Source organism: Arachis stenosperma, chromosome 4, assembly GCF_014773155.1.
Source record: "Arachis stenosperma cultivar V10309 chromosome 4, arast.V10309.gnm1.PFL2, whole genome shotgun sequence".
Lineage (NCBI taxonomy): Eukaryota > Viridiplantae > Streptophyta > Magnoliopsida > Fabales > Fabaceae > Arachis > Arachis stenosperma.
In genome coordinates, this window is record NC_080380.1 from 56,085,262 (window position 1) to 56,095,544 (window position 10,283).

General features: G+C 41.2%; 1 non-coding gene across 1 annotated transcript; it reads right to left on the reverse strand.

The window, feature by feature from the left end:
- Window positions 1-291: 291 nt before the first annotated feature.
- LOC130977233 (small nucleolar RNA R71) lies at window positions 292-399 on the reverse strand. The gene has a single exon (XR_009084934.1). It is a non-coding gene; the product is annotated as a small nucleolar RNA R71 (small nucleolar RNA).
- Window positions 400-10,283: the final 9,884 nt, after the last annotated feature.

A 10,283-nucleotide genomic window follows, 5' to 3' on the forward strand; every position in this document is an offset into this window, starting at 1 on the left:
AACAACTTTGAGCTTAAGCCTCAATTAGTTTCTCTAATGCAACAGAATTGCAAGTTCCATGGACTTCCATTGGAAGATCCTCATCAGTTCTTAGCTGAATTCTTACAAATCTGTGACACTGTCAAGACTAATGGGGTAGACCCTGAGGTCTATAGACTTATGCTATTCCCTTTTGCTGTAAGAGACAGAGCTAGGACATGGTTGGACTCACAACCTAAAGAAAGCCTGGACTCATGGGAAAAGCTAGTCAATGCCTTCTTGGCAAAGTTCTTTCCACCTCAAAAATTGAGTAAGCTTAGAGTGGAAGTCCAAACCTTCAGACAGAAGGATGGAGAATCCCTCTATGAAGCTTGGGAAAGATACAAACAATTGATCAGAAAGTGTCCATCTGATATGCTTTCTGAATGGAGCATCATAGGTATTTTCTATGATGGTCTCTCTGAACTATCCAAGATGTCTTTGGATAGCTCTGCTGGAGGATCTCTTCATCTGAAGAAGACACCTACGGAAGCTCAAGAGCTAATTGAAATGGTTGCAAATAACCAATTCATGTACACTTCTGAAAGGAATCCTGTGAACAATGGGACAAGTCAGAAGAAAGGAGTTCTTGAGATTGATACTCTAAATGTCATTCTGGCTCAGAACAAGATATTGACTCAACAAGTCAATTTAATTTCTCAAAGTCTGTCTGGAATGCAAAATGCACCAAGCAGTACTAAGGATGCTTCATCTGAAGAAGAAGCCTATGATCCTGAGAACCCTTCAATGGAAGAGGTGAATTACCTAGGAAAACCCTATGGAAACACCTATAATTCTTTATGGAGAAATCATCCAAATTTCTCATGGAAGAATTAAGAGAGACCTCAACAAGGTTTCAACAACAATAATGGTGGAAGAAACAGGTTTAGCAATGGCAAGCCTTTTCCATCATCTTCTCAGCAACAGACAGAGAATTCTAAGCAGAACCCCTCTGACTTAGCAACCATGGTCTCTGATCTAATCAAAACCACTCAAAGTTTCATGACTGAAACAAGATCCTCCATTAGGAACTTGGAGGCAAAAGTGGGACAGCTGAGCAAGAAAGTTACTGAACTCCCTCCAAGTACTCTTTCAAGCAATACAGAAGAAAATCCAAAAGGAGAGTGCAAGGCCATCAACATGGCCGAATTTGGAGAGGAAGGAGAGAAAGTGAACGCCACTGAGGAAGACCTCAATGGGCGTGCACTGACCTCCACTGAGTTCCCCAATGAGGAACCATGGGAATCTGAGGCTCAAAATGAGACCATAGAGATTCCATTGGACTTACTTCTGCCTTTCATGAGCTCTGATGAGTATTCTTCCTCTGAAGAGGATGAGGATGTCACTGAAGAGCAAGTTGCTAAATACCTTGGAGCAATCATGAAGCTAAATGACAAGTTATTTGGAAATGAGACTTGGGAGGATGAACCTCCTTTGCTCACCAAAGAACTGGATGACTTGTCTAGGCAGAAATTACCTCAAAAGAGACAAGATCCTGGGAAGTTTTCCATACCTTGTACCATAGGCACCATGACCTTCAAGAAGGCCCTGTGTGACTTAGGATCAAGTGTAAACCTCATGCCTCTCTCTGTAATGGAGAAGCTAGGGATCTTTGAGGTACAAGCTGCAAGAATCTCACTAGAGATGGCAGACAACTCAAGAAAATAAGCTTATGGACTTGTAGAGGATGTTCTGGTAAGAGTTGAAGACCACTACATCCCTACTGATTTCATAGTCCTAGAGACTGGGAAGTGCATGGATGAATCTATCATCCTTGGCAGACCCTTCCTAGCCACAGCAAAGGCTGTGATTGATGTTGATGGAGGTGAACTGATCATTCAAGTGAATGAAGAATCCTTTGTGTTTAAGGCTCAAGGATATCCCTCTGTCACCATGGAGAGGAAGCATGAAGAGCTTCTCTCAAATCAGAGTCAAACAGAGCCCCCACAGTCAAACTCTAAGTTTGGTGTTGGGAGGCCACAACCAAACTCTAAGTTTGGTGTTGAACCCCCACATTCAAACTCTAAGTTTGGTGTTGAGAGGTTCCAACATTGCTCTGAGTATCTGTGAGGCTCCATGAGAGCCCTCTGTCAAGCTACTGACATTAAAGAAGCGCTTGTTGGGAGGCAACCCAATGATAATATTTTATCTATTTTCCTTTGTTATTTTATGTTTTTTGTAGGTTGATGATCATAAGAAGTCACAAAATCAATTGAAAAAGCAAAAACAAAATGAAAAACAGGAAGAAAAACAGCACACCCTGGAGGAAAACTTGTTGGCGTTTAAACGCCAGTGAGGCTAGCAGTTGGGCGTTTAACGCCCAGTCTGGCACCATTCTGTGCGTTTAACGCCAGAAAGGGGCACCAGACTGGCGTTAAACGCCAAAAAAGGGCAAGAACCTGGCGTTAAACGCCAGAAATGGGCACCAGCCCGGCGTTTAACGCCAGAATTGGCTCAAAACGTGATTTTGCATGCCATTTGGTGCAGGGATGACTTTTCCTTGACACCTCAGGATCTGTGGACCCCACAGGATCCCCACCAACCCCACCACCCTCTCTCTTCTTCACCCATTCACCAATCACCTCAATACCTCTTCCCCAAAAACCCTTCACCTATCAAATCCCATCTTTCTCTTCACCACTCACATCCATCCTTCATAAAACCCCACCTACCTCACCCTTCAAATTCAAACCACTTTCCCTCCCAAACCCACCCATAATAGCCGAACCATACCCCCTCTTCACCCCTATATAAACCCATCTTCACTCCTTCTTTTTCACACACCCTAAACACTACTTCTTCCCCTTTTGGCCGAACCACAAAGCCATCTCCCTCTCCTCCATTTCTTCTTCTTCTACTCTCTTCTTTCTTCTTTTGCTCGAGGACGAGCAAACCTTTTAAGTTTGGTGTGGTAAAAGCGTTGCTTTTTCATTTTTCCATAACCATTTATGGCATCCAAGGCCGGAGAAACCTCTAGAAAGAGGAAAGGGAAGGCAAAAGCTTCCACCTTCGAGTCATGGGAGATGGAGAGATTCATCTCAAGGGTGCATCAAGACCACTTCTATGAAGTTGTGGCCTTGAAGAAGGTGATCCCCGAGGTCCCCTTTTCACTAAAAAAGAGTAAATATCCGGAGATCCGACATGAGATCCAAAGAAGAGGTTGGGAAGTCCTCACCAACCCCATTCAACAAGTCGGAATCTTAATGGTTCAAGAGTTCTATGCCAATGCATGGATCACCAAGAACCATGATCAAAGTGTGAACCCGGATCCAAAGAATTGGCTTACTATGGTTCGGGGGAATTACTTGGATTTTAGTCCGAAAAATGTAAGGTTGGCATTCAACTTGCCTATGATGCAAGGAGATGAACATCCTTACACAAGAAGGGTCAACTTTGATCAAAGGTTGGACCAAGTCCTCACTGACATTTGTGAAGAGGGCGCCCAATGGAAGAGAGATTCAAGAGGGAAGCCGGTTCAATTGAGAAGGCATGACCTCAAGCCCGTGGCTAGAGGATGGTTGGAGTTTATCTAACGCTCAATCATTCCCACTAGCAACCGGTCCGAAGTTACTCTAGACCGGGCCATCATGATCCATAGCATCATGATTGGAGAAGAAGTGGAAGTTCATGAGGTTATAGCTCAAGAACTCTATAAGGTGGCGGACAAGTCCTCTACCTTGGCAAGGTTAGCCTTTCCTCATCTCATTTGTCACCTCTGTTATTCAGTTGGAGTTGACATAGAAGGAGACATCCTCATTGATGAGGACAAGCCCATCACTAAGAAAAGGATGGAGCAAACAAGAGACCCCTCTCATCATGAGATCCCTGAGATGCCTCAAGGGATGCACTTTCCTCCACAAGACTATTGGGAGAAACTAAACACCTCCCTAGGGGAATTGAGTTCCAACATGGGACAACTAAGGGTGGAGCACCAAGAACATTCCATCCTCCTCCATGAAATTAGAGAAGATCAAAGAATCATGAGAGAGGAGCAACAAAGACAAGGAAGAGACATTGAGGAGCTCAAGCACTCCATAAGACCTTCAAGAGGAAGAACAAGCCGCCATCACTAAGGTGGACCCGTTCTCTAATCTCCTTGTTCTTTATTTTCTTGTTTTTCGAAAATTGTGCTTTATGTTTGTCCATGTTTGTGTCTTATGATCATTAGTGTCTTAGTGTCTATGCCTTAAAGTTATGATTGTCCTATGAATCCATCACCTTTCTTAAATAAACAATGTTCTTAATTGAAAAAGAGAAGAATTGCATGAATTTCAAATTTTATAACAGATTAATTATATTGATGTGGTGGCAATACTTTTGTTCTCTGAATGTATGCTTGAACAGTGCATATGTCTTTTGAATTTGTGGTTCATGAATGTTGGCTCTTGAAAGAATGATGAAAAAGGAGACATGTTACTGAGGATCTGAAAAATCATAAAAATGATTCTTGAAGCAAGAAAAAGCAGTGAATACAAAAAAAAAAAAAAAAAAAGAGGCAAAAAAAAAAAACAACGAAAAAGAAAGAAAAAGAAAGAAATAACGTTGTGATCCAAGGCAAAAAGAGTGTGCTTAAGAACCCTGGACACCTCTAGTTGGGGACTCTAGCAAAGCTGAGTCACAATCTGAAAAGGTTCACCCAATTATGTGTCTGTGGCATGTATGTATCCGGTGGTAATACTGGAAGACAGAGTGCTTTGGGCCACGGCCAAGACTCATAAAGTAGCTGTGTTCAAGAATCATCATACTTAACTAGGAGAATCAATAACACTATCTGGATTCTGAGTTCCTAAAGAAGCCAATCATTCTGAATTTCAAAGGATAGAGTGAGATGCCAAAACTATTCAGAGGCAAAAAGCTAAAAGCCCCGCTCATCTAATTGATACTGATCTTCATAGATATTTTTGGAATTCATTGCATATTCTCTTATTTTTATCTTATTTGATCTTCAGTTGCTTGAGGACAAGCAACAATTTAAGTTTGGTGTTGTGATGAGCGGATAATTTGTACGCTTTTTGGCATTGTTTTTAGTATGTTTTTAGTAGTTTGAGTTGAGTTTTTAGTATATTTTTATTAGTTTTTAGTTAAAATTCACTTTTCTGGACTTTAACATGAGTTTGTGTGTTTTTCTGTGATTTCAGGTATTTTCTGGCTGAAATTGAGGGACCTGAGCAAAAATCTGATTCAGAGACTGAAAAGGACTGCAGATGCTGTTGGATTCTGACCTCCCTGCACTCGAAGTGGATTTTCTGGAGCTACAGAAGCCCAATTGGCGCGCTCTCAACGGCGTTGGAAAGTGGGCATCCTGGGCTTTCCAGCAATATATGATAGTCCATACTTTTCCCAAGATTTGATGGCCCAAACCGGCGTTCAAAGTCACTCTCAGAATTTCCAGCGTTAAACGCCGGAACTGGCACCAAAATGGGAGTTAAACGCCCAAACTGGCACAAAAGCTGGCGTTTAACTCCAAGAAGAGTCTCTACACGAAAATGCTTCATTGCTCAGCCCAAGCACACACCAAGTGGGCCCGGAAGTGGATTTTTATGTCATTTACTCATCTCTGTACACCCTAGGCTACTAGTTCCCTATAAGTAGGACCTTTTACTATTGTATTTATATCTTTGGATCTTTGGATTATCTTTGGATTTTTTTAGATCCTTTGATCATCTTTGGACATCTAGTTCTTAGATCATTTGGGAGGCTGGCCTCACGGCCATGCCTAGACCTTGTTCTTATGTATTTTCAACGGTGGAGTTTCTACACACCATAGATTAAGGTGTGGAGCTCTGCTGTACCTCGAGTATTAATGCAATTACTATTGTTCTTCTATTCAATTCACTTGTTCTATGTCCAAGATATTCATTCGCACTCAAGAACTTGATGAATGAGATGATTATGTGACACTCATCATCATTCTCACTTATGAACAAGTGACTGACAACCACTCTGTTCTACAAGCAACAAGGCTCTAATGTATATCTCTTGGATTCTTTAACCGGAATCTTCGTGGTATAGGCAAGAACTGATGGCGGCATTCAAGAGAATCTGGAAGGTCTAACCTTGTCTGTGGTATTCTGAGTAGGATTCAATGATTGAATGACTGTGACGCGCTTCAAACTCCTGAAGGCGGGGCATTAGTGACAGACGCAAAAGAATCACTGGATTCTATTCCGGCCTGATCGAGAACCGACAGATGGATAGCCGTGTCGTGACAGGGTGCGTTGAACATTTCCACTGAGAGGATGGGAGGTAGCCACTAACAACGGTGAAACCCTTGCATAAGCTTGCCATGGAAAGGAGTAAGAAGGATTGGATGAAGACAGTAGGAAAGCAGAGAGACAGAAGGGACAAGCATCTTCATACGCTTATCTGAAGCTTTCACCAATGATATACATAAGTATCTCTATCTTTATCTTTATGTTTTATTCGTATATCACCCATATCCATTTGAGTCTGCCTGACTAAGATTTACAAGGTGACCATAGCTTGCTTCATACCAACAATCTCCATGGGATCGACCCTTACTCGCGTAAGGTTTATTACTTGGACGACCCAGTGCACTTGCTGGTTAGTTGTGCAAAGTTGTGTTTATGCCATGGTATTGAGCACCAAGTTCTTGGGGCCATTACTAGGGATTATTTGATTTGTGAAAAGTAGTGATCACAATTTCGCACACCAATTCTCCTATTGTAGTATGTTGATTCTTGAACACAGTTACTTTATGAGTCTTGGCCGTGGCCCTAAGCACTTTGTTTTCCAGTATTACCACCGGATACATAAATGCCACAGACACATGACTGGGTGAACCTTTTCATATTGTGACTTAGCTTTGCTAAAGTCCCCAGTTAGAGGTGTCCAGAGCTCTTAAGCACACTCTTTTTGCTTTGGATCACGACTTTAACCACTCAGTCTCAAGCTTTTTACTTGGGCCTGCATGCCACAAGCACATGGTTAGGGACAGCTTGATTTAGCCGCTTAGGTTTGGATTTACTTCCTTGGGCCCTCCTATCCATTAATGCTCAAAGCCTTGGATCTTTTTTACCCTTGCCTTTTGGTTTTAAGGGCTATTGGCTTTTTCTGCTTACTCTTTCTTTCTCTTTTTTTTACTGCTTTTTCTTGCTTCAAGAATCAATTTCATGATTTTTCAGATCATCAATAACATTTCTCTTGTTCATCATTCTTTCAAGAGCCAACAATTTTAACATTCATAAAATTCAATATAAAAAATATGCACTGTTCAAGCATTCATTCAGAAGACAAAAAGTATTGCCACCACATATAAATAATTAGAATTTTCCTTATTAAGAACTCGAAAAAATTAAATTGCCTCTTTATTCTACAAATCTACTATTTTATTAATGTTTGATGATGATGAGAAAAATAAATTATAACTTAATTGGAAATAAAACCAAAATAGACATGCTAATTACTACTACTCCTATATAACTTCTAAGGTAAATTTCTATAATAATACTATCATAGAGTTAAAGCTTAAAATTAGAACTTAACAACCTGTATTTTGGGAAGTGGATGTTCCTCTAGTCTGTGGGGTGCTTGGTCCTTCAAGGAATAGCTTCTGACGCTTTAGTTCCTTCAGTTCACATCCTTGCTCTTCCTGTTCCCTTAGGTGCCATGATCTTGATGAGTTTTAGCTCAGTGATCATGGCAAATCACACCAAACTTAGAGGTTTGCTTATCCTCAAGCAAAAGAAAGGAAAGGAGAGGAATAGAGGAAGAGGCAATTTCGAAATCCAAAAGATATGATGAGTTGAAAAAGATTTGAAAAAGATTTGGATTGGAAAAAGATTTGTGTTTATGAATTAAGATATATTTGACATTTTTGAAAAAGGGATTTTAGAAATTAGTGTTTTTAGAAATTAGGATTAAAATTTTTTTTTGAATTGAAGGATGATATTTTAAAACATGTTTATGCAAGAAATTATGAATTGAAACATAAAAATTAGAAAATTTGTGAAGAAAAATGAATTTTACCTCCTCCCACCATTCTGGCGTTAAATGCCCAAATGCTGCTTGTTTTGGGCGTTTAACGCCCAATTGCTGCTTCTCCTGGGCGTTTAACGCCCAGCTGTTGCTTCTTTCTGGCGTTGAACGCCAGGAAGTCCTTTGTCACTGGGCATTTTTCTGAACGCCCAGGATGCTGTCAATCTGGCGTTAAACGCCCAGAAAGTGCTTCTTTCTGGCGTTCAACGCCCAGTAGATGCTCCTTTCTGGCGTTTAACGCCCAGATGGCTACCCTTACTGGCGTTGAACGCCCAGTGGGCGCTTCTTTTGGGCGTTCAACGCCCAAAATGTTTCTTACTGGCTTTTTCACGCCAGTGAGCTTCCAAATTCCCTTGTAACTCTGTGAATCCAATCAATTGCTATTTTACCTTTTGAAGATACTATGACATATACCTGTAAAAATTAATTAGCAAAAATAAATAAAATTAAATTTTGTGAATGGCTGGGTTGCCTCCCAGCAAGCGCTTCTTTATTGTCCTTAGCTGGACAGTGAGCTCTCATGGAGTCTCACAAATGATCAGAGCAAGGTTGGAACCTCCCAACATCAAACTTAAAGTTTGAATGTGGGGGTTCAACACCAAACTTAGAGTTTGGTTGTGGCCTCCCAACACCAAACTTAGAGTTGGACAGTGGGGGCTTTGGTTGACTCTACAGTGAGAGAAGCTTTTCATGCTTCCTCTCCATGGTTACAAAAGGAGAACCTTGTGTCTTATAGTTTGCAATGTCTGCAAACCACAGAGCTTCCTGAACAGCAAACAATTGCTCATCCGGGAAGGTTTCAGAGATCTCAGTAGGAGGGAGGGATGCTCCTGCTACTGGTTCTATCCGGGACAGGTGATCAGCTACTTGATTCTCTGTTCCTTTTCTGTCTCTTATTTCTATATCAAACTCTTGCAGAAGCAACACCCATCTTATGAGCCTGGGCTTTGAATCCTGCTTTGTGAGTAGATATTTAAGAGCAGCATGGTCAGTGTACACAATCACTTTTGATCCTACTAAGTAGGATCTAAACTTGTCAATGGCATAAACCACTGCAAGTAATTCTTTTTCTGTGGTTGTGTAATTTTTCTGGGCATCATTTAAAACACTGCTAGCATAATAAATGACATGCAGAAGCTTGTTATGACTCTGTCCTAATACTGCACCAATGGTATGGTCACTGGCATCACACATTAGTTAAAAGGGTAATGTCTAGTCTGGTGCAGAAATAACTGGTGCTGTGATCAGCTTAGCTTTCAGGGTCTCAAACGCCTACAGACACTTTGTGTCAAACACGAATGGCGTGTCAGCAGCTAGCAGATTGCTCAGAGGTTTTGCAATTTTTGAAAAATCCTTTATAAACCTCCTATAGAATCCTGCATGCCCTAGAAAGCTTCTGATTGCCTTAACATTGGCAGGTGGTGGTAATTTTTCAATTACTTCAACTTTAGCTTGATCCACCTCTATTCCCTTGTTTGAAATTTTATACCCAAGGACAATCCCTTCAGTCACCATAAAGTGACATTTTTCCCAGTTTAAAACTAGGTTGGTCTCTTGGCATCTTTTCAGAACAAGTGCTAAATGGTTAAGGCAGGAGCTGAAAGAGTCTCCAAATACTGAAAAGTCATCCATGAAGACTTCCAGAAACTTCTCTACCATATCAGAGAAGATAGAGAGCATGCACCTTTGAAAGGTTGCAGGTGCATTGCACAAGCCAAATGGCATCCTTCTGTATGCAAATACTCCAGATGGGCATGTGAATGTCGTTTTCTCTTGATCCTGGGGATCTACTGCAATTTGATTATAACCTGAATATCCATCCAAGAAGCAGTAGTATTCATGACCTGCTAGTCTTTCTAGCATATGGTCTATGAATGGTAAAGGAAAATGATACTTTCTGGTGGCTGTATTGAGCCTTCTATAATCAATACACATACGCCACACTGTAACTGTTCTTGTAGGAACCAGTTCATTTTTTTTATTATGAACCACTGTCATGCCTCCCTTCTTAGGGACGACTTGGACAGGGCTTACCCAGGGGCTGTCAGAAATAGGATAAATAATCCCAGGCTCTAGTAATTTAGTGACCTCCTTCTGCACAACTTCCTTCATGGCTGGATTCAGCCACCTTTGTGGTTGGACCACTGGCTTGGCGTCACCCTCTAATAGGATCTTGTGCATGCATCTGGCTGGGCTAATGCCCTTAAGATCACTGATGGACCACCCAAGAGCTGTCTTGTGTGTCCTTAGCACTTGAATTAGTGCTT